This window comes from Lynx canadensis, chromosome A3 (assembly GCF_007474595.2).
Source record: "Lynx canadensis isolate LIC74 chromosome A3, mLynCan4.pri.v2, whole genome shotgun sequence".
Classification (NCBI taxonomy): Eukaryota; Metazoa; Chordata; class Mammalia; order Carnivora; family Felidae; genus Lynx; species Lynx canadensis.
Genome location: NC_044305.1, coordinates 16,059,703 through 16,072,126, shown reverse-complemented (window position 1 = coordinate 16,072,126; position 12,424 = coordinate 16,059,703). Strand labels below are relative to the sequence as shown.

The following is a 12,424-nucleotide window of genomic DNA, read 5'->3' as shown; positions in this document are numbered from 1 at the left end:
ATACTCTTGGGATGAGCATCTGTAAGGAAGGAAGGAAGGAAGGAATCTTCTGGATTCAACTGCAGAAGAAGTTGAACTTCTTCAAGTTGAACAAGCCAAGGCTTGTAGTGATCCCATGGGGATCTCTGGAGCTAGTATGGCCCTTCAGAGTTGTCCAAAGAGGCTGGGTCTTTGGACTCCTGTATCAAGCAGTCATTAGCTCTGGGTTGCCCACTGAGCTAGGCAGCTCCTTCTGACAGACAACAGTGCCTGGCTGTGAGCCATCAGCGACCAATGCTCCTGGCAGCAAGGGGAAGGAGGACTCTGCCCCTGGGGGGTATCTGAGGGTGTCCTGCAGCGTCTACTGCTGGAGTATTTACATGGGTTCTCTAGCAGAGCTCTCAGACTCTCATCAACAAATGTTGGCTCCCTTCGCCTCATGGGAAAGGATTGCAAGGTAACCAGTCATCCCAGTTTGCCCTAGACTGAGGGATTTCCCAAGATTGGGAGTTTCAGTACTAAAACCAGGACAGTTCCCAGGCAAAGCAGGCTGCTTGGTTACCCTTCATCTGGGTGAGAAGGAAAAAAGGGCATGTCATATTAGCACAATGTTCAGTGGTGTGCTGGTAGAATAGCTCTTTGGAAAAATAAACAAACAACCCTGATTTTGTAGTGCTAGCCAATTTCCATCTTGTAAGTATACCCACCGTGGCCAGACAGGCTACCAACAGTTGAACAGCCAGCTTGCAAAATTCCTGAAAATTTAGTAATGGGCTCTCATGAGATGGTAGCCGCTGGTGCCAGCACCCCGCATGTAATACAGACTGGTGTGTTCCTGATATCTACAAATGTGCAGCATGTTCACTGACAACCTCAACTTCAAGGTGAGACTATCTCAATCCCGAGAATAAGTGGCCCTCCGAGACCACCTAGTTCAAGGCAACAAGTAATCTGTCATATGGTCCATCTCTTACCCACAGTGTGTCCACAACAGTAATTGCTAATCAATCATGATCCTCATATGGCTGAGCATAGGACCCCTTATCACATCTGCAGGTAGCTATAGTCAATTAGCTGGTGTTGCATATAAGAAAAAAGTGACTTACTCTTGGGAGTAAGTGTGCTTCAGCCCCCTCATTTTACAGAGGAGGAAGCTTGCACACAGAGAGGTGGAGGGACCTGCCTAAGGCCACACAGCCCGGCCATAGCCCATCTGAGATTAAAGAATAGATCTACTGCCTTGCCAGCTCTTTCAATCCCGCCTCGCTTTGAACTGCTGAATACCCCAGAATGGAGAGGAACAAAGGGGGATCTTTTTAGATCTGAGCCTAGATTCTGGGGAACTTTGCTTAGAGCCTCCAAACCTTTTTTGTACCCTGACAGTTTCTTTTCTTTTCTTTTTTCTTTTTGTTTTTTGTTTTTTGGTTTTTGTTTTTTTTTTTTTTTTTTTTTTTTGAGAGAGAGAGAGAGGCAGAATGAGAGGGAGAGAGAGGATCCCAAGCAGGATCTGCACCCCCAGCACAGAGCCCAATGCTCAAACCCACAAACCATGAGATCATGCCCTGAGCTGAAACCAAGAGTCAGACGCTCAACCAACTGAGCCAACCAGGCGCCTCACCCTGAAGGCTTTTTATTTGTATATGTAAGTGTTGTATATGTGTTGCTGGGCAGGACACTCTTTAAAAATATAAAAGTTGGGGTGCCTGAGTGGCTCAGTCAGTCAAGCATCCAATGTCAGCTTAGGTCATGATCTCACAGTTGGTGAGTTCAAGCCCCACATTGGGCTCTGCACTGTCAGCTTCAGATACTCTCTCTCTCTCTCTCTCTCCCTCCCTCCCTCCCTCCCTCCCTCCCTCCCCAACTTTCTCTCTCTCAAAATAAATAACTTGGAACAAAATTATAAAAATCATATATGCTCACTGCACAAAATTCAAACAATACAGGAGTATTTAAAATTAAAAAAAAAAAAAAAACAACAACAACTTGTGTGCTATTTCCCCAGGATGAGAAGGGTAATCACTGTTAACAATCTAGATCCTAAGAGGCCTTTTCTGCTCATTTACAAGGATATACATATAACAAATAGACTAAATGTTTAGCTGTTCCCCCACTCTACCATTAGCCCCATCACTGAAAACACTGCCTAGCACATAGTAAGCACTCAATAAATATTTGTCAAATGGTTCTTGTTTCCTTAAAATGTCTAGTATAGGTGGGTCTGCCTTTGTCTTTTTAATGGTTTTAGTACTTCATGGCATGGTTCTCTTGAGTTAGTGTAGCAGTCCTTTTGTGTGAGCGTTTAGACTGCATTTCTTTTTTCCTATAACAACCCCAAGACCTTGTTCTCTGGCTTGCCTGCAAGGTGGCACCAAACTCCCTTCCCACGGCTCCCAAGTGCTGCCGCCCATCAGAGCTCCACTGTCCCTGGTTTCCCGGGATCACCGAAAGGCAACCCAAAGCGGAGAAGCTGGCAGCATTTGTGACCAGCTCCTGGGAGCAGAGTCAGGTTACAGCAGGTGTAGGACAAGTCCCCGTGGCCTGCAGGGCTCCACCATCCCCACATTCAGAGGCTGCTACCCCGGATGACACCCCACAGGTCACACAAGAAGCAGGGAATTAACCAGGAGACATCACCTGGGTGCTGCCAGCCCTGCACACCAGTCACCCGGGTGAAAGTGCCTTTGCCAGGCTCTGAGTCGGCTCAGTAACCCTGAGGGCCTGGGAAACCAGAAATAATTGGGTGGAGGGGAGGCAAAAAGATATCAAAGGGAGAGAGTCTGGGTTCAAAGGAGGCCCCCCATGGTCATTCAGGCCCCCTTTTTCTAAATTTTTTTTAATGTTTGTTTATATTTGAGAGAGAGACAGAGAGAGAGAGAGAGAAAGAGGAAGTGGGGAAGGGGAAGAGAGAGAGGGAGATAGAGAATCTGAAGCAGGCTCCAGGCTCAAAGCTGTCAGCACAGAGCCCAATGCAGGGCTCAAACTCACAAACTGTGAGATCACGACCTGAGCTAAAGTTGGAGGCTTAACTGACTGAGCCACCCAGGCGCCCCATTTCAGCCCCCTTTCTATGCTCAGGCCTGCCCACAACCCTCATGCCCAGGTGGCATGTGCAACAGGCATCTCTCACCCACGACGTCCAACACTGAGCTCCTGACCTTCCCTCTTCGAACTCTTGGCCCATCTCAGGTCAGGGCAATGCCATCTTTCCGAGGCTTAGGCCAAAGCCTTGGAGCCATCCTGGACTCCTCTTTCTCTCACTCCCCCTATCCAATCTATCAGCAAAATCTATTGATGCTACCTTCATAGTAGATCCAGAATTCAGCCACCTCTCCACCTCTGCCGCCGTCAGATGGTGGCCCAAGCTTGTATTCTCACCTGTCAGTAAGCTCACTGATTTGTTTCCCTACTTCTACCTTTCTGCACCACCTCCTCTCCCCAGTCTCTCAACAGAGTGGCCAAAGGAATCCCTTTAAACAAGATCTGACCATGTCACTCTTTATAGGCCTCATTTTTCTCATAGTAAAAGCCAGATTCTTATGATGGCCTACAAGGCCCTGCATAAACTGCCTCCTCTCCACACCTTCCTGGCAGGAATGGTGTATATATAGGTGATGCTGTGCCCTCCTCTGTACATCCCATCAAGGGCCTATGTTGTAAGACCGTCCTGTCATCGGTGATGTGAAATTTGATCACTTTACTAAGATGGTACCCATAAAGGATTCAAATTTAATTAAAAATAAAAGTCTTAAAAACATCATGTGTGTAGGGGCACCTGGGTGGCTTAGTCAGCTGAGCGTTTGACTTCGACTCAGGTCATGATCTTACTGTCTGTGGGTTTCAGCCCTGAGTCGCGCTCTGTGCTGACAGCTCAGAGCCTGGAGCCTGCTTCGGATTCTGTGTCTCCCTCTCTCTCTGCCCCTCCCCCACTCGTGCTCTGTCTGTCTCTTTCTCTCAAAAAATAAACATTAAAAAATTTTTTAAAAAACCATCGTCACTGTGCATGCCAAATAGAGCATTTCCTGCAGGCTGTGTGCAGCCCTCAGGCCTCGGTGTGTGACCCCCACTCTACATTGCCCAGATGATGGTCAACAGCATAGGCTTGGATACTTCCAGGCTCACGGTGCTCACTACTTGCCTGGGGAGAAGGGGTTCTGGCCTTCCCACAGCCCCTGGATCATTCTATAGATTTTTCCAGGTGGGTCTGGGCCAGTCAACTCTCAGTTATAGAGGAACGAGTAGGGGTCCTAGATGCTTCATTCGTGACCGGACCTAATTGTCCACCTACTCTGTGGCTCTAGCTCCAGAAGGGGTAGAAGAGAACAAGGGTAGCTCTCTGGTCTATGGCAGGAAGCAACACCATCCCCCCCGTTCAGCCTGCACCCCGACCTCAACCAGGGCCCTCAGAAAATGAGGCTCAACATTCCTCACGAGGGTGTGGCAGCAAGGGCTGGTCCAGGGAACAGCTGTTGGGGACATGGAATTAGCAGGCTCTGGAAACAAGCAAGCCCCATGAATCCCAAGGGCCTGGCCTTGGACAGGAGCATGTGTGCAGAGACTTGGCCAATTGGACACACACATCACAGAAAGCAAAGCTGCAGAGAAGAAAGACTAATTGTGTCCACTTCCCTGTCTCCCTGAGGGTCCGCTCGGCTCTCCTGGGGTCCCAGATAAAGCCAAGAAGCTGCCATGACAGCAGCTCAGCCGGCTGTCACACTGGCCCCCTGGCTGTGAACTGGGACATGAGATTTTCAAGATGAGGTTAAATTATGCTGATTCTACATTCGAAATGGAATCGTGCCTGGCAGGAGTTCCATCAACACTGGCAGGACTCAAGGCAGAACTAATTGAATCAAAGTCTTAGCTTATTAACTGCTCCCAAGTCAAAAGCTAGTTTCTGTGCTGAAACAGTCTCCCCAAAACAGCTGTGGTTCAGACCATCCTGAATTAGTTCACCCTCTAGATGGTGAAGGGAATGCAAGAAAGGAGAATAGTTTCAGCACTTTCTATGTGCCAGGCATTATGCTAAGTGCTTTTTATGTGTTATCTCATTCCATTGTTTCAGCCATGTGTTGAAGGAGAATGTGATATCCCTAAGGGAAAAAAGGAAATGGAAGCTCAGAGTGCCCACGTTCAAAGATTTAGGAAGTGGCACAGCAGGGGAGCACCTGGGTGGCTCCGTTGGTTGAGGGACCAACTTCAGCTCAGGTCATGATCACGTAGTTTGTGAGTTTGAGCCCCGCATTGGGCTCTGTGCTGACAGCTAGGAGCCTGGAGCCTGCTTTGGATTCTATGTCTCCCTCTCTGTCTCAGCCTCTCCCCTGCTCTCTCTCTCTCTCAAATAAATTAAAAATAAAAAAATAGAATTAAATTAAAAAAAATTTTTTTTAAAGAAAGAAGTGGCACAGAGGGCATTTGAACCCAGATCTGGCTACTGCAAGCCCCACATGCTAAGTCCCACGTGCCCTTCTTAGGACTTCCACACTTGATTTTTAATAGCAATCGAGAAATTTTAAACTAAAAGATGTTCCTTTTAAATCTGGAAAAGAACAAAAAAAAATCCCACTGGAACTAAAAAATTAATTTAGCAGGGTAAATTAATCGATTCAAAGTCAATGACAAAAATAATTGCATTTCTATAACCTAGCAATGAACAATTGGAAAAATGAAATTTAAAATTCCATTTACAATATCGTTTAAAAAGCTTGTAATTTTATTCAATGAAAAAAAGTGTGCAAAACACTGAAAACTCCAAAACATTGCTAAGTGAAATGAAAGACTTAAATAAATAGGGACTTCTACCACGTCCATGGATTGGAAGTGTCACTACTGTTACATTACCCATTCTCTGTAAATTGATGTATAGGTCTAAGGCACTTCTTTTAAGTTTTTGTTTGTTTGTTTGTTTTTGAGAGAGAGGGAGTGAGCAGGGAAGAGGCAGAGAAAGGGAGAGAGAGAGAGAATTCCAAGCAGGCTCTGCACTGCCAGCATGCAGAGCCTGATACAGGGCTCAAACTCATGAACCACGAGATCATGACCTGAGCTGAAATCAAGAGTCGGACACTTAACCTACCAAGCCCCCCACGCGCCCTAGGTCTAAGGCAATTTTAATCACTTTAATGCGTATCAGTATTTTTACTAGAAATGAACAAGCTGATTTGATAATGTATATAGAACCGGAAATGACCTAGAAGAACCCAGCCATAAGCAAAAAGAGCAAAGTTGGAAGATTTACTCTGATTTTAATATTTACTATAAAATTGACTATAGGGATGCCTGGGTGGCTCAGTCGGTTAGGTGTCCATCCAACTCTTGAATTCGGCTCAGGTCATGATCTCATGGTTCATGAGTTCGAGCCCCTCATCAGACTCTGAGCTGACAGTGCAGAGCCTGTTTGGGATTCTCTCTCTCTCCCTCTCTCTCTCTCTGTCCCCCACCCCTTGTGCTCTCTCTCTTTTTTTCTCTCTCAAAATAAACTTAAAAAATAAAATTTACTGTAATAAAATAAAATAAAATAAAATAAAATTTACTGTAAAGCTCCAGTAACAAAGGCAACGTGATATTGGCATAAAGGTAGACAAACAGATCAATAGAAAAGATATTCCTGTGGATAACGAATGAATGAATGAATGAATGAATGAATGAATAAAGTTGCTTCAAGGAACACATATCCCAGGCCCAGATAATGGGACACTAGGTATTGCTCAGACCCAGATCCTGGCAAATCCATTTTGTTCCCATGTTCAGAGTCAATTGGGCTAAAATGAGCTTAAGCCATCAGCTTTAGGCAAGAGAAAGAAAATTGGATCCAGAGAGCAGAAGCTTGGGTTTTTGACCCAGTTGTCATAGCTAAACATGTAATAATAATAATAATAACAATAATAATAATAATAGCACTAACCCACATGTTAAATTCTGTTCTAAGTGCTGTACTCTATCAGGGCAGAGTTTAATTCTGTCAACAGGATGGAATAAAAGAGACAATAGCAAGTACTGCATATAGGAAGGGAAATATTTTTCAGTGATATATTTCAGTTTTACATTTGTGTGTGTATGTCTAGAATTACAATGTGAAATACCTAATTTATAGCGGGTTGTAGTCATAAAGATGTAAACACCGCTAGGGTAGTCAATGAGAGTATTAAGAAGCCTGAATAGGGTGCCTGGGTGGCTCAGTCGGTTGAGCGTCCGACTTCAGCTCAGGTCACGATCTCACGGTCCGTGGGTTCGAGCCCCGCGTCGAGCTCTGGGCTGATGGCTCAGAGCCTGGAGCCTGCTTCTGATTCTGTGTCTCCCTCTCTCTCTGCCCCTCCCCCGTTCATGCTCTGTCTCTCTCTGTCTCAGAAATAAATAAACGTTAAAAAAAAAATTAAAAAAAAAAAAGAAGCCTGAATAGTATAAAACGTGTAAGATTCTTAGCACAGAGCCTGGCACAGAGTAAAGACACAGTAAGTGGCTCATGCAGATATGGCCATTGTCAAGGCCTGCTTCATGAGCATACCCCCTGTGTCATAGCTCCAGGCTCTGCACTTAGAAGGCCCTGCACTTGGTTTAATTCTTGGCTGTCACTGTGTTGAAATTCTTAATGATATTGAAGAAGGGGTCTTGCGTTTTCATTTTGCACTAGGTCTCACCCATGGTGTAGCCAGTCTTATTTTGTATAGTTGTTTATTGTTTATTAAAAATAGTTACACTGTGAAATATTTAATTATCACTTACTACCATCCGATTCTATGTCTGCCTCTTACTAGCTAGAGGACCATGAGTAAGAATACAGTGCTTAAATCATCTGTCTCTGTTTCCTCATCTGTAAAATCGGGGTGATAACAGTACTTCCCCACGAGGTTGTTGTGAAAGTTTAAATAACATAGCGTGTTCCATGCCAAGAACAGCACCTGGCACATAGTAAGCACACCAAACATATTAACTATTATTATTACTATTGGCTTTATGAACAAAGTCAGCCTTGGGCCTGGTTTTTCCACTGCACGTTTGGGGGAGGGGATTACTGACTAGATAAGTAAGTAGTTCTAGAACTTATTGGAGCACCAGATTACTTTAAGAATCTGAGGGCTCTCTGAGGAAAAACACAGATAACCCATATGCATATGCACACATATTGCCTGCACCCTGATGGGCCTTTGAGGCCAAGGCATGGGCCCCAGATCAAGAACCTAGGAAAGCAAAGATCGCCAATGGCCCTTCCAGTCCTGGAGTCTGTGGGTCCCTGGGGTGGAGACAGCTAGGCCGTCAAAGGAGCATTACTACTTAAGGCCTGGGTGTATGCTTGCTTTGGAGCTTTAAGTCAGAAGCTATTTTTAGTTTTGCTATATATGGCCAGGGCAGGAAGAGGGCTGTAGGCAGGGGAGGGGTGCCAGGAGGTTTATAGCAGGGTTTGGGACCCCAGGGGGCACCTTTCTTTCCATCTTCTCCTGCCCGGGGAGGGGGGGGGTTGCTGGAGAGCTTAATTAACCCCCAGCTGAAGTGTCAGGCTTGGAGGAGAGGGAGAGTCTGTGGACGTGGGAATGGAGAGGCTTGGATGAGGGTTCCACGTCAAGTCACTTTAGAATAGTGATTTTCAAATGTTTTTGACCATGGCCTGCAGTAGGAAATACATTTATACACACATCATGTAAGAAATACACAATGCATGTAAACACAGAAGTTTTTATACACACACACACACACACACACACACACACACACACATTATATATGTACTTCAGCTGAACAAATGTTTCAGGAAACAATGCTTTCTTATCCTCTGGGAAACACTCTGATTTTTCTGTTCTGTTCTTTCATTTCTAAAAATACAGGTCATGACACACTAAATTGATTTTACTGCCTATTAATGGGTCAATACCTCCAGTTTGGAAAACTGCTGTTTCCTTTGGTTTATTTATTTTTATAAATTTTCTGAATGTTTATTTTATTTATTTTGAGAGAGAGAGCAAGCGAGCAGGGGAGAGGCAGAGAGAGAGAGAGGGAGAGAGAGAATCTCAAGCAGGCTCCATGCTCAGTGCAGGGCCCAATGTGGGGCTCGAACTCATGAACCATGATATCATGACCTGAGCTGAAATCAAGAGTCGGACACTTAGCCGACAGAGCTACCCAGGTGCCCCTCCTTTAGTTTAGAGGAGGCAGTCACCTGCGACATTTGACCGCAAGGCAAGGTGGGGACTGGAGGAAATGGAACATATTGTCCCTTTGATCAGTCCTTCCGAAAACTGGGGAGGAGATGCAACTTTCAGCTTTATTTCCTGGATGGCAGTAAGTTCTGGACCTCCTGACCTGCGTGCACTGTTCTCTCCACCTGGGGCACTCATCTCCCACCCTTGTCACCTGGCTCCCTCCATACTTCAGAGCCCAGCTTGCCACTTACTCCAGGAAGCCTTCCTGAATGCCTCAGTCTGATTAGTTGCCCACCTCTTCCTCCCTTAGTTCCCAGTACTTTCCTGCCTAGTACCTAACACACTATAGTACAATTTCTTGTTAGATTCTCTGGAAGATAGGGACCTTGCCCATCCTCTTCATGTCTATACTCCTCCCTCCCACCACCAGTATAGTATAGAGCTAGCTTCATAATAATCACTCAGTGCATATTTATTGAATGAGTTAATGCAAATGAATAGTAATTATAGCAACTACCATTTATTGAGTACCTGTTTATCTCATGAGAAATCTTATGAGAGATTAGCATAGTCCATTTTATTGGTGAGGAAACTAAGGCTCCAAGAGATTAAATAATAGGATAGAGCCACAATAATAACCCAGGGCTGCCTGACTCCCAGCCGTTTCTAATCACAGGATCTTATTTGTCCACATTCTCTTCAGCACTACCCAGGATGGGGCAAAGGGCAGGTCCTTAACAAACCCTCGGGGAACTGATGACAGGTTGATTAAGGAGATTTTCCGAAGCAGTGGCCACATCTAATTTTGGAGAGTTGCACCTCGTGTGTGGCTTGGGAGAGATCTGAGGTTTCCAGGGCTGCTGGATGTGGGACTGTCTCATTCGGAAGAAGAGTCTGGGCCTCTGACAAACCAGAGGAACAGGCCTTCCAGTTACCTAGCCTGAAGAGCTCCTGTGCACACCCAGAATCAAGCCCTGGGCCCTGCAATGCCTACGTGATCTGGCTCACACCTTCAGCTCCAACGTCAACCCCTGCCTGTCCCCCTCCACTCTACTCCTGCCACCCTGGCACTCTTGCTGTTCCTCAAGCATGCCAAGTCCAGTCTTGCCTCAGGGCCTTTGTGACCATCATTCCTTCTGCCTGGAAGTCGTTACTCTCTCCCTAGTCCTCCCATCTTGCTTCCCAGGCTACACCATCCAAAAAGTCACCCTCTTCCTTCTCTGCTATTTGTTTCATAACTTTGCTTGCCCACTGCCCTGGCTCCTGGAACTTGCTGTAGGATGGAGCCTGACACCTGGTTGGTGCCCCATAATATCGGTTGCGTGAATGAATGAATGAATGAATGAATAGGTTTCCCCCTTTAAGACACTTTAGCGAAGGAACATTTGGCACCCCGTGCACCACTCTGCATGGGTATCTGACACCCAGCAAGCACTCAAGGATCATCTCCCTGTTGTAGCCAGAGAAGCTGAGGCCTGCTCTCTACTTGTCCCCAGCGCTCAGCGCAGTGTCCAGCATAAACATCCAGTGAATTGAATTGCACCAAATTGCAGACATTCAGCAAACGGCTGATGGACACCAAATTAGGAAGTGTGGAGCCAGAAATTGTCCTCAGCGCTGTCCAATTCCAGCCAGTGCTGTGTAGCTGCCACTGCACCCACAGAAACTCCAGGGACACAACCTCATTAACATGCAGATGCATTTGAGGGTGGGTCCTCACCACGGGCTCACCAATGGGCAGCCCAGTCAGGAGCCCATCCTGTACGTGAGGCCCCTCTGTGTATGCCCACCAGCCTCAGCTTGAGCACAGCTTCTGCTCTGGGCTGGCTCATGCCCCTTCCTGCCCCCTCCCCAAACCCACTCTGGGACTGTCCACTGCTCACCCTCTGTCATAGTGATATAATATAACTACGCATGCATCTGACAGATGCCAAAATATATAGTTCTGAGGTATCTGTGTTAGCTCCTCTTCCCAATGGGGCAAGTTATGGAGACTTCATAGAATTATCCTGAGCTGGGAGGAAACTAAATGACCATTTAAAGCAAGAGCCAGCCAATTCTCCTGTAAACAGTTGAATAGTAAATAGTATTGGCTTTGTGGGCCAAAAGGATATTATGTAGGGACTTTCATACAATTTCCACATGTCACAAAGTAGTGTTCTTCTTTTGATTTTTTTCAAATATTCCACCCTTAGCTCACAAGCTGTACAAACACAGGCAGCTGGCCAGTTTGGCCCGCTATCTGTCATTTGCAAGCACCTGATCTAAAGCATTGCTTCTTAAATTTTAATGTATATGAAAATTTCCAGGCGGGCTTGTTAAAGCAAATGCCTAGGCCTGCCCTCAAGATTTGGATTTGGATTCCGAAGGTCTAGTTGGGGCCCCTGATTTTGAATTTTGAATTGGTGGATAGATGATGCTGATACTGTCTACTGCCCACATTTTGAGCAGCACTGACATTCTAAAACCGATTTTGTGGATGAGGAAACTGAGGCTCAACTAAGTGATACATGCAGTTGTACCCAGTGGATGATGTGATGATATCTTCTCTGCCACTCCCCACGGCTGTTTGCCACAGAAAATTCCTCTCCATTCCCTTAACCCACCGGGCACGCTCATGCTTTTGAGCTTCTTACTCATTCTCTCCTGCTCTCACACCCTCTCTAAAGCAATTTTCCCAACAAGATCCAGCTCAGATGTCACCTCTTCTAAAGCAGCCCCTGACCTCCTCAAATCTAACTTCTCTGCCACAGCACTCTGTACCTACTCATGTATAATGGCTTGTTTAAAGCCAATCTTTGAAGCTTTGGGCTGTATCTTATTCCTCTTTATATCTAACTCTTTTCATAATACCTGGCAAATAGGAGGTACCACAGAAATATGCACTAAATGAAAGGATGGATAGGTGGATGAATGAATGATTAGATGGGTGGGTGGGTGGATGGATGGATAAGTGGGTAGATGGATGGGTGAATGAATGAACACTTCATGATCTATTGCCTGAAAATAACTTTCATGGCAAAGTTGAGATTAGACCCAAATTCTTCTAGAGCACAAGCCAGAGTATATTCCATGCCTGTTTGTAAGCCTAGCATGCAAACAGTAGTAGTTAGGTTTTACTGAATGTGTGTTGAGTGTGTATTTATACAGCAGGTCTTGTCCTAAACACCGCTGCCAGCCCTCTCAATGGCCCTGTCATTGGCCCCACCTTTACTGACAAGGAAATGGATTCTGAGAGAGGTAGGGCAGCTTGCCCGGTGCCACACAGCAAATAGCGTCCTGGCTCCTCTGATTCTGTGTCATATCGCCCCTCCTTC

General features: G+C 45.8%; 1 protein-coding gene across 1 annotated transcript in view; it reads right to left on the bottom strand.

Annotated features, from left to right (window-relative positions):
* JPH2 (junctophilin 2) overlaps positions 1–12,424 on the bottom strand; it is a 69,509-nt gene that overhangs the window by 56,150 nt on the left and 935 nt on the right. The gene's annotated exons all lie outside the window — the stretch shown is intronic.